The following is a 20,000-nucleotide window of genomic DNA, read 5'->3' as shown; positions in this document are numbered from 1 at the left end:
CTCGAGAATAAGGGTACATGAGCGTACGGTGATCACAGATACGACAGCGTATTAGTACTGAATATTGGGTAGAATTTGGTTTCGGTTCAACAAGTACTTGTTTACATTGGACTTGCAGACGACCATGTTGTAGTCAGCTGGAAAACAGGCCAGCGGAACAGAGTTCTAGGTGAGAGGTTGTAGAAAGCAAAATTTATGAAGAATTCTTTGTAAAATTATTTATAAAAGACATAAATGACTCAAGTGCATCAGCTATAATCGAAACCGAAACCAAAATTTATGAAGAATTCTTGGTAAAATTATTTGTTGCAAGAAATGGAAGATCATCTTCTATAATATAAATATCATCTATCTGTTTAAATGTATGTATGTATGTATGTATGTATCTATGTATCTATGTATCTATGTGTATATGTATATTTGAGGCTAATCGAAAACAGTATGAGCGGCTGAAGCGCGATATCCGGAAAGAGAGGGTGAAAGGAGCCATGGATGGGCGGGGGGCGCCAAATTGGTCTAGAGTGTGAGGTGTGCGGAAGATTATGTCTGAGCAGAGCTGGGCTTATGAGCCACCAGACTACTCATCGGCGTAGTGGGCCACAAAGCAGTCTTGTGTTGTCAGAGCTAATCTGTGTCAACTGCGGGTGGACGTACAAAGCGGCAGGTGGTTTGAAGCGGCATTTGATTATACATAAAAGAGAACATCAAGAACGTGCTTCTAGTGGCGCACATGTCTGCACAATGTGTGCCAAGGAATGCCAGAGTTTGGCAGGGCTTAAAAGCCACCTTCGTGCGGCCCATCACTGAATGTTTTCGTGTTTCTGTATACCTTTTTTGTGCTATATCATGTAATGGCAATGTTCGAAAACGAATTTGCTGCCATCATGTATGTATGTATGTATGTATGTCTACTTAAAACTTTAGACAAAGGCCAGGGATTTTCACAAGATCAGTATCGTTTTGAAGCTGGACCCTTCGGACGACAAATATCGGAAAATTGACTAAAAATATTAATTTCTTCACCCCCCTCTGGGCACATTTCTACAAGGAGGGGTCGCTTTTTACGCCGATATTTTCGAAAATCATCCCTTCTTTTCGATTGACTAGCGTTTTTTTTTTTTCACTTTCCTTTCCTCCCTCGCGGTACGGGTTCAAGCCTGTCTGCCTACTACCACTTTTTCCCCTTTAGCTTAGGGAATAACCAAAAGTCACAGGGAGCAATGTCTGGACTATATGGTCATCTTGGTTAAATAGTCTGTGACAAGGATGGAATTCCGCATCTTCAGTTTCGCGTGAATAATTGTGTAAACAGTTCCCACACTGACATCAAACTGTGCATTAATTGCCTGTATAGACACACGGCGGTCCTTATCCATGAAATTCTTTATTTGGCCAATCAACTCTGGTGTTCTGACTTATTTATTCCTCCCACACCTCTCATCATTTCTAACAGACTTACTGCCTTCCTTGAATCTCTGATGCCACTCAAAAATTGATGCTCGATTCATACAAGATGGCCCAAAGGCAATATGAAGCATCCCATACGTTTCTGATGTATTTTTTCCAAATTTAAAATAGAATTTTATTGCATATCGTTCTTCTAAAGTTTCCTCACGTCCAGATTGCATTTCTTTTAATTCAACAATTGTGATAATCAAGCTTTAATAGAGTGTATTCCAGTTCCTGTTGTGGCTGTTCATTCGAACCTGAAATCATAAAAATTGGTTAGTCATCTCATAGCGAATTTTCAAGAGTTTACGACAATTTTAAATGCTTGAACACACACAAAAAAAGTCTGGTATCTTATTGAAGGGCGTATTTATTTGCTTCCCCACCGAGCAAATTAGGCACGAGGCCAATTTTTAAAGTGAGGAGTGAAGTGGAAATGGGGACCAGCTCCCCGGGGAGTAGGGGAGCTGGATAGTGACAATTGGTATGAAGGGTTAGTATTTATTTGCTCCCCCACCGAGCAAATTAGGCACAAGGCCGATTTTTAATGTGAGGAGTGAAGGGGAAATGGGGACCAACTCCCCGGGGAGTAGGGGAGCTGGATAGTGACAATTGGTATGAAGGGTTGGTATTTATTTGTTCCCCACCGAGCAAATTAGGCACAAGGCCGATTTGTAAAGTGAGGAGTGAAGGGGAAATGGGGACCAACTCCCCGGGGAGTAGGGGAGCTGGATAGTGACAATTGGTATGAAGGGTTGCCCCTACATTGAACAAGGTCTTATATGTGGGGTTTCCCCCACATATGGTCTTTGCCTGCAGTATCTGCCGGAACAGATACGACACTTTGATCTTGGCCAAAAGGCCACAAAGGTCCTTCCCTGGTAACTTATTGAAGGCGATATTTATTTGCTCCCCCACCGAGCAAATTAGGCACAAGGCCGATTTTTAATGTTAGGAGTGAAGGGGAGGAGGAAGAGAAAAGGGGACCAGCTCCCGAGAGATGGGAAACGGCAGCTGGATAGTGATTTGCCAGCTAGCCCAAGTAGGGTTGCCTCTACATGGACCAGAAGATTGCCACAAGAGCAATGGTCTTTGCTTGCAGCATCTGCCGGAACAGATGGTATTTATTTGCTCCCCCACCGAGCAAATTAGGCACAAGGCCGATTTTTAATGTGAGGAGTGAAGGGGAAATGGGGACCAACTCCCCGGGGAGTAGGGGAGCTGGATAGTGACAATTGGTATGAAGGGTTGCCCCTACATTGACCAAGGTCTTATATGTGGGGTCGCCCCCACATATGGTCTTTGCTTGCAGTATCTGCCGGAACAGATACTGCACTTTGATCTTGGCCAAAAGGCCACAAAGGTCCTTCCCTGGTAACTTATTAAAGGCACCCCATATACGCACAAATAGGACGAGGGGCGGTATTTATTTGCTTCCCCACTGAGCAAATTAGGCACAAGGCCGTTTTTTAATGTGGAGAGAGAGGGAGGGGGAAGGGAAAGGGGGGTCCAGCTCCCGAGAGGTGGGAAATGGGAGCTGGATAGTAACTGTGGTCGTAGGGTGATCCCTACCTTGACCAAGTTCAGATATGTGGGGTTACCCCCACATATGGTCTTTGCTAGTCATAGCTAGTCTTTGCTTGCAGCATCTGCCGGAACAGATACTACACTTTGAGATATTAAACCTTTTATTCATGTTAAAAATACAGTCAAAATCAACGATGAACAAAAAACTTAGGCACATGGCCAACTCAAAAGGGGGGATTGTGGGGGTCGTTGGTCATCCTTGTCACTCCAGGACTAAACAAAGTCCAAAGTTTCTCCCAGCTAGTATCTTCTTTCACCATAATACCGCATTCACCCTTTCATATTCAGATACTACACTTTGATCTTGTCGCCCGAGGCCATAGAGGGCCGGAGGGGGGGGGGCTACAAATAGGACGAGGGGCTTAATGGAGGATTCATATATACAATCGACGGTTATATAACATTACAAGGCAGAGCTGAGGAAAGTCTGAAATTACGAAATACTACGAGTAAAATCTACAGCAATAAAAAAAAAAAAATACAAATCGACATCTTAAAATAATACTGAAACTGAATCTCGTGATATTTTGATTTTGTTGAGGGATTGGAGTCAAGTATTAACGAGAAATTTGATATCTCTCTCCGTGAAACAACCTTGCGCCTCTTCCATCCGGCTCATTCTACCCGACTCCGTGAGTACCCGAAAAACGTATGTGTGTGCGCACATGTGCACGCACGCGCGTGCGTGTGTGTGCGTATGTATGCGTGTGTGCGCGCGTGCGTGTGTGCGTATGCGTGCGTGTCTGTGTGCGCGCGCGAATGTGTGTTGAAACCGCGGCCTTTTTTCTTAATACGGAAATATTCCTAGGCTTGATATCCGTCTTTTCCGGTGTGAAATTAAGACGTGTCTGTCTGGATGAATTACGTAATGTGATGCCAGTTGGGGTTTAAAAAAAAAAAAGAGAAAAGAAAAAAGAAAAGAAGAAAAGAAAGAAAAAAAAACGAAGATATAACAGACAAGTGAAAGGAGGGGGGGGCAACTAAAAAATTCATGAGGCGTAGATTTTTGATTGAAACATCTCTGTCTCTACTCTTATATAAAATGAACTTTGTGTGTGTGTGTATGTGCGTGTGAGTTTGTCCCTATGGATCCCAAAACGACTGAGCCGACTTTTATTAAATTTCACATGAAGGTACTTTATGCGCCTTGTAGTATTCTTAGATAGGTTTCGTATCAGAATGTCTTCGATAAGTATCCATAATCGAAAAATCAGTATAATCCAATGAAAGAAGGGACAGAAGATTTTGACCAAAGTTAACATCTTACACAGCCTTACATGGGCATTTTAGAAGTTTTTTTTTTTTTACAAACAAGCCGAAGACCTGATATAACAACTCAGCAGTAAATTCTTTGATATGACAGGAGTACGTTCGAAATGTTTCTTTTTAAAGCACAATTGCACCATGATACTTTTCATAAAAATCGGCCCAGCCGTTTTCGAGTCCATAGGGAACAAAATCTCACACACAGAGACACAAACACAAATTATATATATATATATATATATATATATATATATATATATATATATATATATATATATATATATATATCTTGCTACGATGTGCAGACCGTTTCAATCATTATTGATCTCTTCAGGCAAGCAAAAAAAATTGAAAATTAAACAAAAATTTGAAGAACTTTTTATTATTTTATAGATTTCAAAATTTTTCTCCTTCTTCTTGTTCTTTTTCCTCTTCTTTCTTTCTTTTTCTTTTTCTGTTTCTTATTATTCGTCGTCTGTTTTCTTTCTCGTTCTTTTTCCCCTTTTCCTCTTTCTACGTCATTTTTTTCTTTTCTTCATTGTCTACTTCTTTTTCTTCTTCATTTTCTGTCTCTACTACTAACACTACTCCTTTCTTCTTCTCCTTCTTCTTCTCCTTCTTCTTCTTCTTCTTCTTCTTCTTCTTCTTCTATTCTTTCGTCTCACGTTTTAACCTTTTTTTTTTTTTACTTTTTTCTTTCTTTTTTCCCCCTCGTATTCTTTTCTTTTTCCTTATTTCTTTCAATCTTCTCATCCTTCCTTTTAAACCCCCCCCGTCTCCCTTCATCCTTCCCTTAATTTCGCTCTTACTTCTTCCTCTGACCTTCCTCCCTCACCGGGAATTTTAATACTTCAAAACTCTAATCCTAATTTTTCCGCCATCAAATTGAAAAAAAAAAAAAAAAAAAAAAAATTTTCTCGCTCCCCATACAACTTACCTCTTCTTGAAAATACCCCCTCAACATACAAACACTATTTTTCATATTGACCCAACTCCACCTTCACGTCGACCCGACGCACTGTCTTTGCCATTTCTCCGTTCATCGATATTCCCCCACCCTACGTCCGTTCACACCCTTGACCCACATTCCAAGACAGCGTCGCTATTAAGATTAAACCGTCTTAAGATTCCTCCTCATCACCAACCTCCCCTTTTCTCCCCAAATCCTCAAATGCTTTTCCTTGCAGACATTTTTTCCAATTGCCTTTTCTTTCGTACGTGCGTACTTTTCTGCTGTCGAAAGAAAAAAAATGGTTCTCATTTAGAATTCGACCTATTTTTTTTTTTTTTTTTAAGTAGACACTATATAAAACTAATGCTTATGATGTACGTACCCGTCACGGAACGAAGATGCCATATTCCAAAAACCACGTAAATTGATCAAGTATAGTTTGTTTCATTTTAACTTCAAAAAAATATATATATGACAAGCGAAACGAGAGTGCCAGAGGCCGCCATATTGTTTTACAACTTGTTGAAATTAAAGTGGGGCAACTCAATTCGATTACCGAGATTTTATTTGTATATTAATAGCTAAAAATCGCAAATTTTGAATTCCCTTTTAGTTTAGAAAATATAAACTTGATGAAGTTACGTGATTGTCGCAGTATTACATCACGAAAATGCCATATTCCAAAAAATCACATAAGTTGATCAAGTAGTCGTTTTAACTAAAAAAAAAAAAAAAAAAAAAAAATTATGACGAGCGAAACGAGAATGTCGGGAGCCGCCATGTTTTTTAGAATGTTTTAAAATTTAGAGGATGACAAATGAATTCGACTACCGAGGTTTTGTTTGTATTCAAAATTATTTATAGCTAAAAATCGTAAATTTTGATTTTTTTTAGTTAAAAAAAAGAAACTTGATTAATTTACGTGATTTTTTTAGCTTGAAAAATATATACTTGATCAATTTACGTAATTTACAAAAATGTCATATTCCAAAAATTACGTAAATTGATCAAGTAGTTTTTTTTTTAATTAAGAATATCAAATTTGACGATTTTTAGCGACTAATATTTTTTGGCCTCCATTGTATATAAATAAAGGAGAGACAACTCAATAATAATAATAATAATAATAATAATAATAAGAAGAAGAAGAAGAAGAAGAAGAAGAAGAAGAAGGGGGTGATAAAAACTGTAAAAATTAAAATCGCTAAAAATCGTTAAAAAATATACCTCATCAATTTACGTGATTTTTGGAATATCACATCCTCCTTCAATAATGGGGACGTACATCACAAAAATTGTTCTGTATTTTTTATTAAGTTGAATTTATAAGGTTGAATTCTAAATACAAAACGCTAAGAAAAAGGTCCAACACTAATCCCTCCCCACTCTTCACCATATTCTCATGTGCTTTTAAAGACGTTTTCCCAAGAGACATTTCTTCGTACACGCGCACTTGCCTGCAGTGGGGAAAAAATTGCCCGGGCGTCGGCATCTTTCGTTGTGTTTGGGCGGTTAATTAATTTTAGATTGCTAATCAAACGTTTGCACCGGCAATCAAGGTCAGTTCGAATTAAAGAACATGGCGGGGTCGCAAGAGGGTTGAAGAATTGGGCTTCCAATCGATACCAGGTTAGTTGTTGGTGTTGAATAGCGTCTCGTCTTTTGTTCGGAAACGCGAGAGGGAGGACTCGGCGTATGGTATCCGTGTGCCAGACTGTTTCGCGAAAGCGCGCAACAGGGTTCAATGCGAGGCGATGTTTCACCTGTGAAACTGGATGCAATGGTGCGGGTCATAAAGTTCGTGACCTCATGACATCGTGACCGCGTACCGATCAAGCATGAAATGAAAGCAGAACAAAAAAGAAGGAAAAACAATAGAAACTTTTTTCTTTTTCTTTTTTTTTTTTTTTTGCTTATCTGATATCCAACAAAATTGTACTCCTGGAAAAGAACAATCCCGAGTTTTCGTAAAAGAAGAAGAAGAAGAAGAAGAAGAAGAAGAAGAAGAAGAAGAAGAAGAAGAAGAAGAAGAAGAAGAAGAAGAAGAAGAAGGGGGAGGAGGAGGAGAAGAAGAAGAAGAAGAAGAAGAAGAAGAAGAAGAAGGGGGAGGAGGAGGAGAAGAAGAAGAAGAAGAAGAAGAAGAAGAAGAAGAAGAAGAAGAAGAAGAAGAAGATGAAGACGAAGAAGATGAAGAAGATGAAGAAGAAGGGGGAGGAGAAGAAGAAGAAGAAGAAGAAGAAGAAGAAGAAGAAGAAGAAGAAGAAGAAGTAGAAGAGGAGGAGAAGAAGAAGAAGAAGAAGAAGAAGAAGAAACGGGAGGAGGAGAAGAAGAAGATGAAACGGGAGGAGAAGAAGAGGAAGAAGAAGAAACGGGAGGAGAAGAAGAAGAAGAAGAAGAAGAAGAAGAAGAAGAAGAAGAAGAAGAAGAAGAAACGGGAGAATAAGAAGAAGAAGAAGAAGAAGAAGAAGAAGAAGAAGAAACGGGAGGAGAAGAAGAAGAAGAAGAAGAAGAAGAAGAAGAAGAAGAAGAAGAAGAAGAAGAAGAAGAAGAGAAGAAGAAGAAGAAGAAACGGGAGGAGGAGGAGAAGAAGAAGAAGAAGAAGAAGAAGAAGAAGAAGAAGAAGAAACGGGAGGAGAAGAAGAAGAAGAAGAAGAAGAAGGAGGAGGAGGAGGAGGAGGAGAAGAAGAACAACAACAACAACGACGAGGAGGAGGAGGAGGAGGAGGGGAATAACGGGGAGCAGGAGAAACAGGAAAAGCTGAACAAGAAGGACTAAAAGAAAAAGAAGGCGAAGGAGAATGAAGAGAAGAAAATCAAAATATTTTTTATTATTATGGAAACCAGTTCTACCAGATCAGTATTTGCTTCCTAATCTAAAATGCACCAAACATGGATGTTGTATTTTTTCCTTTCCCAGTTCTAAACTCAATCATGTTCTGTAAAGCCAAAATAAAAACATTTTTTCTCTACAAAAAGAAACAAAAAAAAAACACTATGAACAAATATTTGAAGCTATAAAAAAATTAACCAAAAAAAAAAATGACTGAACCTGAAAAGGGTTGATATGCCGTCAAACAAAACAACCAAACCAAGCACCATGAATAAATATTTGATGAGATAAATAACCTGTAGCATAAACAACCTTTTCCCAAAATGTGTGCATTTGGCATTAAATAACATAAAAAAGGATTGATATGCCGTAAAACAAACCAAATCTTTATCAGCTCTTCTCTATATAAATAAAATGAACTCATTTTCCCCCTCCAACTTTGACCTTAATAGGATTAAAAATCATGACAAATGTAATGCGTACAGACTGCAGCACATTATCTGAGGTTTACTATAGACCTATTACTTCTACAGTTCCTCGACAATGGTACATTCCTAAAAAAAATTTTCCGGTGAGAGTCCACTACCAAAATCGCTTAGATTCAATGAAAGTTGCAACATCTTTTCTCTCTATTAGATTCCCCCTTTCCCCTCTCCCCATTTACACCGTAGCGGATGCGTTCACAAGGAACAGTACGAGGAAACACACCTGTTTGGAATCGTACAAGGTTACTTATGCCGTTTTTTTTTTTGTTTTTTTAATCTTTTTTCCCTGATTTATGCTTTCTGTTTTTTTCCCATAATAAAATAGAAATTAAAAAAAAAACAATTTTTAAACGCGAAAACGCGATTACTATTATTTTATTACTTTATGTCTTTATGATATATACCAATCCTTATTTAAAAAAAGCTCAATGTAATTACAGAGCATATAATGAATGAATTACAAAAGTCTATATTTCAAAATTCAGTATGTTGACCATCTTACAATTTATTCCTTTAATTCAGTTGACATTTACAATTCTTGACAGTATCTGTTTCGTAGCACAAAATCAATCACTTAATTATTATATCAATCAGTGAATCTATTTTCCTCTTAATTCATCAGAAGAAATAGCAACAATCAATCCATCACAAAGAAATAACGTGAATTTTTACTATGATTCAAAATCCGAAAATGTGAAGAGAAGATGCAAATACCTTATAATATGTTTCCAATTTATCTGATTATGAGGAAAAGCTTAAAAACATTCGTAATGATAATATGAAATTTTTAAAATTAGTAAAAACCCTACAAATGCACTAAAAACGCAAATTAAGAAACTAATTACAGCAAATAATGCACAAATTGGTAATTATCAACTCCCTAAAATAATTGGAAACTATAAACCTGATTATCGGACACAGTCAAGATAAACAAACCTAATTCTCCTCTCCGATCTATCATATCCCAAATTACTACTCCCATCTATTTTCTTATAAAAACCTTAAACGAACTTATTAGCCCATATATTACAAGCAAATATAGCGTTAAGTCCACACACGAACTAATGCAAATACTTAAATCGATACAACCGGAAAAAATAATTGCTTCTCTCGATGTAGAAAGTTTATTCACTAATGTACCTGTAGTAAAAACAATTGATATAATTATCAACAACATTTATAATAATTCGTCACTCCCTCCGATAATAATTATGAAATTTTTTTTTTTTAATTACTATTAATCTGCATGACACAAGTACCCTTCTATGACTCCGAACGGTAACATATATACCCAAATAGATGGGGTAGCAATGGGATCAGTCTTCGGGCGGAGCCTTAGTGAATTCTACATGGCTGATCTAGCGAATAAAATATTTAAAAATAACATAAAGCCCCCTATATATCCTATATATGTATGCTACGTGGAAGACATTCTTATTTTAGCGGAAAATAATGAACGGATACACCAACTACTGGAAGTTCCATGGGAGTATGAAATTCACAAGCGATCTCCAGTCATATGTATATCCCCGTAAGGTGAGATGACGACGTTAGGTTTTTGCAACTTTTTGCAGAGAGGCGTTGACATCCTCCTACAGCGCCTGGAATTCCCAAATTGGTCACCATTTTAGTAATGGCCAGGCTCAACGTTGCTTAACTTCGTTGATCGGACAGGAACCGATGTGTCAACAAGATTATACCGTATATTCATCCGTAGCGGTGTAAATTGGATAGAATTTGATTATTGTAGAGGGTGGCTCAACATGTAACAACACACCAGCAATCATTCCGCGGCACACAACTGTGTGCTGCGGCACCGTGATTGGGAATCACTGCCCAAGAGGAGGGGGGCACGGAGAGATATAAATCTGTCACTTGTGTTTTGTGCAAGTTTTATGCAGTTTCTGACTTTTATAGTGCTTTTTTTTTTCATGCTGTGTCAAGAAGGCGATAAAATAACGTTGAAAACCAATTTACATTGTTCTGGGACACGTTAACCTTAACCCTAACCCTAACCCTAACCCTAACCCGAACCCTAACCCTAACCCTAACCCGCCACACCATTTCCCCCTTTACTCCCCTCTTACTGTTATAATATTTACGGATTGTGTCGCGCACCAGTTTGGGGGGGGGTATTTTTAGGTGTTTTGTAATAAGAGAAATAATTTCGAGGATAAGCCGGATTCGAAGAAAAAACGAAGTGTCTTCAATAAGTGTTCACACTTTTTTCATATGGGCACTTTTATTAGTAATAAACGCATAAAACTCTAGTCCCATTTAAAGTGATCTCCTCCGGCTGCAATGCACTTGTTGTACTGTTCAAACAACTTCTGAAAAGCCCCATGGAAGTCATCTTGTGTTACTGTGTAAATGGCCCTCGTCACAGTCTCTTTCATCTCCTCAACGACAGCCTTTAAGGTTTTCCTTGAGCTTAGGTAATAACTAAAAGTCACAGGAGGCAATTTCTGGACGATAGGGAGGGCGAGGAACTGTCTTCTTGCCCATCTTAGTCTATGACAAGGGTGGAATACCCTGGGGATAAACTTTGCGCAAATCTTCCGCATCCTCAGTTCCTCACGAATAAGTGTGTGTACAGTTCCCACACTGACATCAAATTGTGCACACGACGGTCCTTATCCATGAAATTCTTTATTTAGTTAATCAACTCTGGTGTTCCGACTTCCTTACTCCTCCTACACCTCTCATCATCCTTCACAGACTCCCTCATGCTTAATTCATGCAAGATGGTCCAAAAGCAGTCTGAAGCATTCCATACGTTTCTGTGGCATTTTTGTGTTAATCGGTACCTCCTGCACTGATGATTCCCGAAAGGATAAAGCACTAATGTATGAAGGTATTTAATAATTATTATAGTAAATAATTATATATATATATATATATATATATATATATATATATATATATATATATATATATATATAAATTCGTATTCCTGTCTGTTTATTTGTTTGTTTGTTCACAATTTGACTAATATATACAAAAGGGCTATTACTTTTATGTTTTATTCATTCTCATATATAGTATGATTTTTGCAATATATACGATTAAGACGTGACGTCATTTGCATATTACATTAAAGAAAAATAGATTTTATTAAATAGGGGTGTGTTAGTTATTGTTTATAGTGAGAGGTTTGTTTTAAGTGTTCTATTTAAGTTTATCATTTGAATTTGATTTATATTGATAACATATTTAATTTATTTTTACCGACATCAATTTTTTTTATAAACCGGTTTGAGTTGTTTCCCCTTGGCGCAAACTTTGTTCTTTTTGTTTTTGTTTTCTTTTTCGGCGGATATTAAAAAAAACTAAAAACTTTTCAAGCATTATTTTTTGAATTAGTTTAAATAAAAAATTTCCAACATGATTTCGCAATTAACGTTTTAGTCCATTTTTTATTTTAAAATAAACAAACATTCCAATTCAACTCCGATTCTTTATTTAAAACAAAATCAAACAAAAAAAATTTCATTTACGTGTTTTTACCAGGTTTTTTTTTTTTTTTGCATCACATTTTTTTGACATCGTAACTGCTATTTTTTTTTTCTTTTAATAACACAATAAGTTATAACTCATCATTTTTATAACATAAAAACGTGTATTTCGGTTAACACAAATTCTACTTTGGTATTTTTGAAACTGGATTATTTACAGTTTGTTTTCGTTGCAACAAACCGTAACAAATCTTTCTAGACTGAGGTAGCATTAAAACAAATTTGCTTCAACTGAAATATAGTCGTAAAAAGGTGCTCAATATCCGGACAAAAGCTTCTCTTCGTATCCCTTCTGCCGAAATACCTGGTGGAAATTTTTTTTTTTTTTTTTTTTTTTACACAGTGATCACCACTTATCAAGACCCGGAAGCCACTCAGGGATAAGGGTTATTGCAAGTACATTACGTTAGTGTGGAGATTTGATGGAGTGTTTACTTAAGGGGGCGGTTCATTAGGAATTTGTTAACATTAGACTTGAAGACATCCAAGTTGTAGTCCAGAGGGAAGCAGGCAGACGGAACAGAGTTCCACAGGCGTGCAGTTCTAAGAAAGAAGCTTTGTTCATGGAATCCGCGTTTTGATTTAGGCACAGATATAGAGTGGGGGAAATTTTTCACAGTGGATTCAGCTAGACGGGTGTTTTTCGTGAAAGATTGGCGAGGGGGGACCAGGGATTGGAGTTCAGACGTAATCCTTTTTTTCGGAGGGGTGGGGTGAGGTGAGGATTACATTTTCGTGTTTTCATTCGTTCTTTTACTTTTGGAGTTGATATATAATAATGAAAAACTGGTCAATATCCTTAGTATAGCAGGTGTGTCCAAACCGAACTTCATGTCGACTCTAGCAACGCTGGGTATCCATGCTAGTATATATATATATATATATATATATATATATATATATATATATATATATATATATATATATAGCAGAACTGATAAATAGTGAAAACTTGAAGACGGTGCTCAACACTATTGCAGAGCAAATATATATTTTTTATTTTATTACCATTTTATCTGTTTAGTTACACATGTTTCCGCTACCGAATCAACGATCCAGTAACTTCGTCAGACTTGGACAGAAGTGGTTATTATGATTTGAAAAGACGATATTAGAAACAAACGATTAAAAAAAGGGGGGGGGTCTCCATTTATATCCGACAACATTTAATTTTTAAGATTTAACAACTAAAGAAGAAAAAGAAAAAAGGAAAAAAGAAAAAAAACGGAGGGGGGGTGAGGTTGAATTAAAGAAAACTTTAACCAGACACGACACGTATTTCCAGTATATGGAGAAAGAGATAGAGATAGAGAGAGAGAGAGAGAGAGAGAGAGAGAGAGAGAGAGAGAGAGAGATGGAGGGAGGTGGGAATAAGTAAAGAGGGGAAGAGGGGGAGTTTACAGTTTAATAAGGGAAAAGACAGATACATATTAAACAAAAGTTACGTCCAATTTAGGTGAATTACTTATACTATAAGAGAAAATTAAGGCAAATATTACCGGGCATGAGTTTTCTATTTATAAAGTTCAGTTCATGTATTTAGGTTATAGTAGTAGTAGTAGTAGTAGTAGTAGTAGTAGTAGTAGTAGTAGTAGTAGTGGTAGTGGTAGTAGTAGTAGTAGTAGTAGTGGTAGTGGTATTTAAAAAAGACTTTATTAAATATAATAATAATAATTATAATAGAGAGCGATAGTAATAATAAAAATCAAAATAATAATAGTAAAAATGAAACTAAGGGGAAAAGTGGTAAATAAATATGAAACCCATGCCTGATAATATATATATATATATATATATATATATATATATATATATATATATAAGGGAACGTGTTTGTGTGTCTGTTTGTGTGTCTGTGTGTCTGTGTACATTTCCCTACGCAATAACTCTGTCAATTTTTACTCTACAAACTCGAAATTTGATATACAGGGTACTGAAGTTAGGGAAAATCGATGGGATTGGTTTTGAGCCAGAAATTTTGCTGTTAAGGGATCAAAGCTAAACAATTAGACCTTTGAGAACTCTACCAAACTCCTCCGCCAATTTGGGGTCTAAATACATGAAATTTTAAATATAGGTTCCTTGAACATGGACCTAACTTAATAACTTAATTTGAGCCCAAAACAATAAATGTTAAGGGGTCAAAATAGGGGTAAAATAAAAAAAAATTGACTGTTTTTTTTTTTTTTTTTGCTCAGCATACACCTCCAAACACTCGGGCTGAAATGCTAATATATATAAATCTGAACGTCTGTGTGTGTGTCTGTCCACGAATAGACTCCTATATGGTTGACTATTATAGAAAACTTATCACATATAATGATAGAAGATGTATCGAGACACAGGAATGGGTATGTTTGATCTGGCAGAACGATGATTCATTAAAATTGTGGGGTCTGCGTTTGCGCCTGGTCCACAAAGTATGGAAATAAAAAATTAAAAATTAAAAAAAAAAAACGTTTACAAGTGTTTTTGACATAGATGTACGTAAGAATACTTTGATAAGTATGTTTTAACTTAAATAGGGATGGTATAATAAAATTGTGGGGTCTGCGTTCGCGCCTGGCCTCCATAGAATGGAAATAGGCACAAACTTTAATAAAGACTTTTCATATCTATCTGCGTAAGTATACTTTGATAATTATGTTTCAGTTTGAAGAAATATGGTATAATAAAATTATGGGGTGTTCGTTCGCGCCTGACCTCCATAGAATGGAAATATGTCACAAAGTTTAACAAGGTTTTTTAATATAGATCCACAGAATATTGTGATAAGTGTTTCAGTGTGAACAGGTTTGGTCTAATAAATTATGGGGTTTATCTATTTTATTTTTACTTTCATCTTTGGTTTTGATACCCCCAAATTCGAAGCTATCTATTTACAACCCTTCCTGTTCATAACCTATCATACTTTCATAAATCAGAGTCCATTTTCTGTAGGCTGTTTTTGAACCCAGTCAACGACGGGTACTTTTGCTAGTATATATATATATATATATATATATATATATATATATATATATATATATATATATATATATATATATATATATATATATATACCAGTAGAGTATCCGCTTCTATTTATCAATTTGATTCACTATCATACGATATCTTTAACTAAAATCGCACTGGCATTATCTTGAAGAAAATAAGCCGCTTACACAATACACACAATGCTTTAAGCAAACTACAACATCTTGCACTGTTTAACCATAAATTTTTAACTACCATCTTATTTTTAAAAAAAGATATCAAAACAATTAAATTATTTTAATTTCTCTTAAGTTTAAGAATTATCAAGTCCTTGACCATCTCAAAAAAAAAAAAGCAACAATATTTTAGTTTGTTCAAATGACCAATGTTTTTACGATGTTCGTTTTGATATTTCAAGATGGAGTTTCAAGATGGAGTTAGGAAATTAGTTTAAGATAATGAATTGATTGAGTTTCTTTTGCTGGCGCGTCTTTGCGTGTCTCTGCGCGCCTTCGTCTGTCAGGCCGTGACGTTTCAGCTTCGCAAAACACATTTTGATTGAGAAACAAACGCTCAAGTTGAACGGACGCAACTGGTTTGCTATACATCCAAGCGTCACTATGAACAGCGCTGTCGGTTATGTCCGTGTTACTTTTATATTATGTCTGCAATTCTGAATTTTTTTTAGATGAGGATCGATAATTAATATTATTTGGATTATTCAGACTACTGTTCTCATTTTGTATATCAACCGAAACGTTTTGAAAGATGACAATCAGGATAAGAACAGTTTTGAAAAATGACAATCAGGATAAGAACAGTTTTGAAAAATGACAATCAGGATAAGAACAGTTTTGAAAAATGACAATCAGGATAAGAACAGTAGTCTAAAGAATCCAAATAATAAATAATCAACTTAAAATCGAAATAATATTTTCATTTTGTCTGTAAAGCGCAAGTTTGAAATCGCATTTTCCTTGTTTTTAATGGCGTCTTCGTTAGTAAGTTGTGAAGGGTTTAATTAGTGTTGGGACGATTAATCGGAATCGGAAAAAAATCGGAAGATTTAGGGGCATCAGAATCAGAAAAATTGACGCCTATTTTTCGATACCAAATCGATTCTTTTGCCTTTTTTTTTTTTATTTTGTTTCAAGTAAAATCTTCCATTGCTGGTAATAATGATAAAAATAATAAATATTTATTGATTTTAAAATACAAGTAAAGCTAAAATCGATAAATCATCCCCCACAAGTGTATTTTGATGTTTAGGAAAATATATGCATATTTAACATGTATTTTTACGAAAATCGGGAACAATAACAATCTTGTAGTTAAATAATTAGATATTTATAAAGAATCGGAATCGGGAATTTAGCATGGAATTGGTAAGTGTATCGGAATCTGGAAAAATATTGGAATCGTCCCATAACTAATGTTAATACAATTTTCATTGGTCTGTCTTGCTCAAGTTAGAAATGGCGTTTTCGTTTGTCTGTCACGTCGTTTGAAATAGTAATTGCTATTTCTCAATTACACTTCAGTTTGTAAATATCGTTTTCGCGAGTCAGTAACCTTAAGTTTAAATTGTAATTTCTTTTGAAATAAAAGATAATCAGTCCATCATGTTTAGGTAAAGATTTTGAACATCTAATATATAAAAGTCTGTTTGTCTGTCTCCACATTTTCAAATCGTCTTACATGAAAATGATAGTTGTGCTCTCACATTTTCTGGTTATTTGGTTTTCTGAATCCAGTTATTGATGTCATTCGCTGTCGTTCGATTTTGTTTTGTCTACCGTTTGACATGTCGCCTTTGCCGGTCACCCATCTTTCATCAAACCCTAGCAACGATTCTGTTTTACAAATCTGGATTATCATACAGTCAGTGTGACCCTTGTTGTCAAAATCACACTAGCTTACTTAGTCGCCACTCGATACGTAACAAAAGCAGTTCGCAAATGATGCTGCAAGAAAATTTTGATTATCGCCAAGAGTGAAAGAACTCCCTAAAGATTTCTGTCCAAAGTCTCCTATCTTAGTTAAGTAAATAAATTGACTAAATTATTAGTTAAGAGAACATTACTTTCTATCTATCTATCTATTAATTCCAGCAATAAAACCTGTGTGAGTCAATTCCTTCCAGCAATAAAACCTTAGAAATTCTCAGTGAACGTTGGCCAGAGCAAACGAGAACAAACGAGGAAAACGAAACAACCACTAGACAAGACGGCGGGGTTAGGGTTAGACAAGGGGCCGCAGGACAAACAGCGTAGACACAACAGTATGTGAGAGAAAAGTAAAGTAGTGACGTCACGTTCTAATCGAGCTGGAAAAAAGTTAAATTAATCTGCCTATGCAAGCTGTCAGAGAGAGAGAGAGAGAGAGAGAGAGAGAGAGAGAGAGAGAGAGAGAGAGAGAAACAGTGCCAATAATGGGAGCCGAACTGGAAACATCGAATAATGCGAATCTACCATAGAACATATGCAAGGCTGTTTGTCAATAATGCAAGCTGAAAGGAAATTTGGAATATCGGCAAGAGTGAAATAATCCTCAAAGATAATTAGTAGAGATAACATTACTTTCTCTCGTTTTTTTAATTCTTGAGATAAGGATTGGTTATTCGTATTATTTGGATTCATCGAATTACTATTCTCATCTTGAGTGTGATTTTTACAACGTTTCGGTTTATCTAACCTCTGACCTTCTTCAGGTGTATCTTGTTGAACTCGGGTATGTTTCTGTCGAATTCGGGAATTTAGACAGAATTTCGAACGGAACCTTTTACTTCACGGGGGTAGCATGCTCTTGTTCCGTCATCCATGATTAGATGGAGGTCTAAGTAATTAACAATTATATTCTCCTGAAAGTTGAAGGTTCAATTCTCAGTGTGGGGGACCAAAAAATACAATTGAACATTTTTTAGGACCTCTATCCAGTCACGACTGACGGAACAAGAGCATGCTACCCCCGTGAAGTAAATAAAGGGTTCCGTTCGAAATTCCGTTCCAAATTCCCGAGTTCAACAGAAACATTATCGAGGTAGACGAGGTTCACCTGAAGAAGGTTGGAGGTTACGTCGACCGAAACGTTGTAAAAATCAGACAGTGTTCAAATAATATGATTACTCCCTCTCACTCTCTCTCTTTCTCTTTCTTTCTCTTTCTTTCTCTTTCTTTTTCTCTCTCTTTCCAGTATGAGTTAATCCTCCCTATAAATCTAGAGAGGAAGGCAGAAAGAGAGATGTAGATAGATAGATAGAGAAGAGATATATAGACAGATAGATAGATAGGTAGATAGATAGATAAAGAGAGAGAGAGACAGAGAGAGAGAGAGAGTGTGTGTGTGTGTGCCAATAATGAGAGCCGAACTGGAGACATTGAATAATGCGAGTTCACGATGTGACGTGTACAAGGCAGTTGGTCAATAATGTAAGCAGAAAGGAAACTTTGAATATCGCTAAGGGCGAAATGACCCTCAAATATTTAATTCAGCATATCACTTATCTTAGTTCTTAGTTAAGTAGAAATGTTAATAAGCTAAGATAACGTTACATTGTCTGTTTCTCTCTCTCTTTCTCTTTCTCTCTCTCTCTCTCTCTCTCTCTCTCTCTTTCTTTCTGGTGTGAGTTAATTCTCCCTAGAAATAAAACCTTAGAAACTCACAGTGAACGTTTCTGTGTTTCTTTACGCATGAAAAAAGGGTTTTATTTGTCTAGCAACACTGATGACTGATCATGGCCAGAATAGACCAAAGTAGCCGAGTATAACGAAGCAACCACTAGACGACAGAGAGAAGCGGCGGCGCCAGACAAGGACCATAAATACCCCCCCAAGGAAATGCTGAAGCCTTTTATTTGTAACGAACACGTCACACGGATAAAGGTCAGAAACTGCGCAAGACACCTCTTCTTAAAACTTTTATATGATTTTGCACCAGACAAAATATATACACATTTGATCAGATAAATAAAACGCTGCAGCATATTTAACTGCGCTAACTGCACAGATCAAATGGACTCATCTGAAGAATGGCCGTTATGACTTTTTATGAACCAAGCCGAAAGATGTCCACTTGAGTCGGAATGACGCTGGTCAAAGGAGAGAGCTTCATCTGGATTTCACCGTCACTCACTGGCACTTCATAAAATCGGAGTCGCCATTTAGAGAGAACCGTCTTGACCACTTCGTCTTCGAGGAGTTTTGAAATGCGAAAATGTACGGATTTCCAACGAGTTTAAAATGAAACAGCCACGTTTATCTTTTTTCTTCTCGTCCTAAACAGAGAAAATTGTTTTTGGAATGAACATAGAGGTTCGAGTTCAATGAAGTATTTAGTATTCACTGACGAAGGCTATCGTCAAAGATTTCTCTTTGAGAAAAATTTGTGGTGTTCCATGGGCAACAAGTCTTCCCAGATTTCCAGTACGTTCAATAGTAATAGATGAATTTGCCTTATCGCAACAACCGCTTACCATTTATTTTACGTTGGCAATGACCATTATAAATATTATTATTATCATTATTATTATTATTATTATTATTATTATTATTATTATTATTATTATTATTTATATTATTATTATTATTATTATTATTTTTATTATTATTATTTTTATTATTATTATTATTATTATTTTTATTATTATTATTTTTATTATTATTATTATTATTTTTATTATTATTATTATTATCAATATTATTATTATTTTTATTATTATTATTACTATTATTATTTTTATTATTATTATTATTATCATTATTATTATTTTTATTACTATTATTATTATTATTTTATTATTATTATTATTATTATTATTATTATTACTATTATATTATACTAGTCTCAACTTTTGGGTGTTTTTAGTTGGATTATTTCTTGAAATCTTTCTTGAATTCTTTTAGACATTCAAACTGTACGTTACCACTGTCGCCGTTCCTAAC

The sequence above is a fragment of the Euprymna scolopes genome, chromosome 42 (assembly GCF_053919585.1).
Source record: "Euprymna scolopes isolate OS-2025 chromosome 42, ASM5391958v1, whole genome shotgun sequence".
Classification (NCBI taxonomy): domain Eukaryota; kingdom Metazoa; phylum Mollusca; class Cephalopoda; order Sepiida; family Sepiolidae; genus Euprymna; species Euprymna scolopes.
This window is presented reverse-complemented; position numbering follows the sequence as displayed.